Raw genomic sequence first — 3,686 nt, 5'->3', positions numbered from 1 at the left:
CATGCGTGTGGTGCTGCTGATGCAGAAGCCGGCATTCTGACATAGAATGATGTAGATGTTTCACAGTCAGCCAAGAAAGTCATTATTGAAAACATAAGTATCATACGTTACATGTGTTTAAGAAACACTTAAGGCTGCTTACCCACTTAAATCATGCGTTAAGGTTTATCCTGTGTCTGAGGAGGCAAACAGCAATGTCATGACTGAAAATCCTAGTTAAAGACAGACACAGTGACATAGTGCTGAAGCAACGAATCAAATCCCAGAGACTGGTTTTAATGGGACTGTGTCTTTTTGCGGGAGTGCAGCTGTCATTGAGCTTGATTGAATGTATTTATGTTAACTTTTGGAATGTGTGTTGGGACTCAAGCAGCATGCTTGAGGCAGAACACAGAGCAGTGCACTGGGGTTTAATGCCTCTCGATGACTCCTATTTACCAGCCACAAACTTGGAGTTTTGTTAAATAGTGAAACTCCTGTGATCTTGTAAAATATATATTGAAGGTGGGTGGCAATCACTGGCATTCTTGGGGTGCTTCAAAGTGTAAAATAACAACATACAGAGAACACACACAACTAAACCAAACAAAACACCATGACCCACTGGTGTTAGGATGGCAAGCCAAGACAGAAAGAATGTAAACACATTAGAATTTCAGAAAAAGCAGATGCAGGGAAAGGAGGCTGCTGTGTAGAATCTGCACCCATTTGATTAATGAGTTTGTGAAAGTACATTTTAAGGGATAGTAAAATGCCAAAAATAAAATGGTGTCATAATTTATTTACCTATGTTGTGCCATCCTTTGCACATTCTTTTGAGTTAGATGTTTGTTCATGAATTGGACTGATCGGATTCATGAGTTCACTCATTTGCAATCTCCAGTTCACAGCTGACAGGAAGGAAAGATTACATGGTGGTTTTCAGTCAAATTTCAGTTTGTTTGTCATATAAAACTATCAAATAAAATGTAATGGAATTTGAAAGATTTGAGTAAATAATAATAGATTTTAACATTTTGGTTTAACTTATTCTTTATAAGGATGGGGTGAAAATAACAGATAGTCTACCCCAAAATGAAAATCATTTACTCACCCTCATGTCATTTTGAACCTGTATATGTGACTCTGGACAGGGGCGTCATGCACTCATTATTTTTGAGGGGGCATCAAAGTAACCGAATAATGTAATCTATTAACTATGCATAAAAACCTCTCTGTTTACTTAATTAACAGATATGGATGTCATGCCATGACATATTTTTAATACGACATTGAATTTAACATTGAAAGTTAATAAATCACTGAAGCTGTTTACACTATGAAATTAATATCTTACAGATTCGTACACACATTTGCACTTTGTTGTTTCTGATGAGAGAATTCGCCAGAAAAAGGTATTCAGTCAGCGAGCGAGTGAAGAAAACGCCGGCATTTGAGCGATGACTCATCTGAACACCTCTGATTGGTCATTGCATTTATAAACTCAACAGCATAGTGTGTGATTGGTTAATGCGCAGTGCTGTAAAAACGCGTCTGTATCTGGCTCAGCGCCAGCCAGCGAACGCAGATTTGAATTTAACAGCTGATGATATGACGCACTGAACGTTATAATCAGGCCCGTGTGATTGTATTAAATATAGAAAATATTAATCAGCTATTTTCATTATCAATTTTTATTTTATGCCAAAAATCATTAGGATATTAAGTAAAGTTCATAAAGTTCAAAAGATATTTTGTAAATTTTCTACCGTAAATACATCAAAACTTAATTTTTGGTTAGTAATATGAATTGCTAAGAACTTCATTAGGACAACTTTTAAAGGCGATTTTCTTAATATTTAGATTTTTTTTTTGCACCCTCAGATATTCCAAATATTCAAATAGCTGTATCTCGGCCAAATATTTGAATATATTTATTCAGCTTTCAGACGATGTATAAATCTCAATTTCAAAAAATGGATCCTTATGACTGGTTTTGTGGTACAGGGTCAAATATTTCTTTCTTCTGTGGAAAAAAAAAAAAAAAGACATTTTGAAGAATGTTGGTAACCAAACAGTTTTGGACCATTGACTTCCATAGTGTTTTTGTCCATAATTTGAAAGTCGGTGGTTTTCAACATTTTTCAAAATATCTTCTTTTGTGTTCCACAGAAGAAAGTCATACATGTTTAGATTAATATGAGGGAGAGTACATTTTTAATTTTTGTGTGGACTATCCCTTTAACATTAAAGTCTCTAAATTTACCATACCACAACCCATGTCTTTAGCATTTCTCAGAAATATCTGTGAATCCCTGAGAAGAATGTGACTACCACAACACCCCCAGTTTGTTACATATTGTGTACCACAGCTTTTGTTCACTGATTGCAAATAAACTGTCCCCTCAGGAATTTTAATCTGTTGTACAAAGTCCAGGGACTTAACAGTGCTTTCAGTTTCAGAATGAAAGTCAGGAAGATCCAGTGTTGGCTAAAACAAGTTTAAAGGCAAATCAGAGCTTAAAATGCAGACTACAGTCAAATAGAAACGGGAAAATGCTGTCTTGAAGTTGAATGACATTAAAATGTAATGAATCGCCTAATAAAATGATTTAAGAAAAGATCACGTTTCTCCAGTTTTCGGTAGACAGACATGGATAAAGGGAGATTTAAATCTATCTGATGCAACAGAGTTTAGTAAAAATAAAATTATTCAGTTTCAGAATGAAAGTCAGGAAGATCCAGTGTTGGCTAAAACAAGTTTAAAGGCAAATCAGAGCTTAAAATGCAGACTACAGTCAAATAGAAACGGGAAAATGCTGTCTTGAAGTTGAATGACATTAAAATGTAATGAATCGCCTAATAAAATGATTTAGGAAAAGATCACGTTTCTCCAGTTTTCGGTAGACAGACATGGATAAAGGGAGATTTAAATCTATCTGATGCAACAGAGTTTGGTAAAAATAAAATTATTTTACAAAGTACAGAGATCAAACTGTGGAACGGAGTTCAAAAAACACACCACGCATGCATTCACACACTTTTTCCTCATGTCATGGCCAAGAAAAAGACCTCACTCAAACCTTGAACTGCTGTCTGCCTGGGTTCTTACATTAGCACCGTCATAACTGAAACACCTACAAGTGGTCATAGTCCTCAACGCTGACGTCTAGCGTGACTCTCCAGACAAACCCTGACTTGGACTGATGCTAAAGACGAAAATTTGCTGAGGCTGTTACTCTGGTCCAGTAGACCGAAACAGTCTTTGATGGCTAGGGTAGGTTAGGTTAGGTCAGGTTAGGTCATGTCTCTTAGCAGCCTGGATCCTCCCTTCGGCATTGCTTTGAGATCACAGCAATTATATGTGATGCTATCTCAGCAAACCTTGAGATCTGAGAAAACTGTCCAGTGAAGTCCAGACCAGATCAGAGACAGATTTTCCTTTTGTGTATTTCATCGGGATTTCAAACCAGGGGCAGAAAATTATATTTTTCTTTAAACAATACATAGTTATAGGGCCATCACTTTACCAATAGAACCATCACGCAGCCCATGGGCCAGCCCCATCGTGATGGTCCAAAAACCGGACGGCACTTCCGTCGTCTCAACGAGGTATCCGAGTTCGACGGACACCCCATGCCTCGGGTGGATGAACTGTTGGACCGGCTGGGAAGGGCCCGGTATATCTCTACGTTGGACCTCACCAA

The sequence above is a fragment of the Sinocyclocheilus anshuiensis genome, unplaced genomic scaffold (assembly GCF_001515605.1).
Source record: "Sinocyclocheilus anshuiensis isolate Anshui unplaced genomic scaffold, SAMN03320099.WGS_v1.1 scaffold1746, whole genome shotgun sequence".
In the NCBI taxonomy this organism is placed as follows: domain Eukaryota; kingdom Metazoa; phylum Chordata; class Actinopteri; order Cypriniformes; family Cyprinidae; genus Sinocyclocheilus; species Sinocyclocheilus anshuiensis.
Note: the sequence above shows the minus strand (reverse complement) of the source record.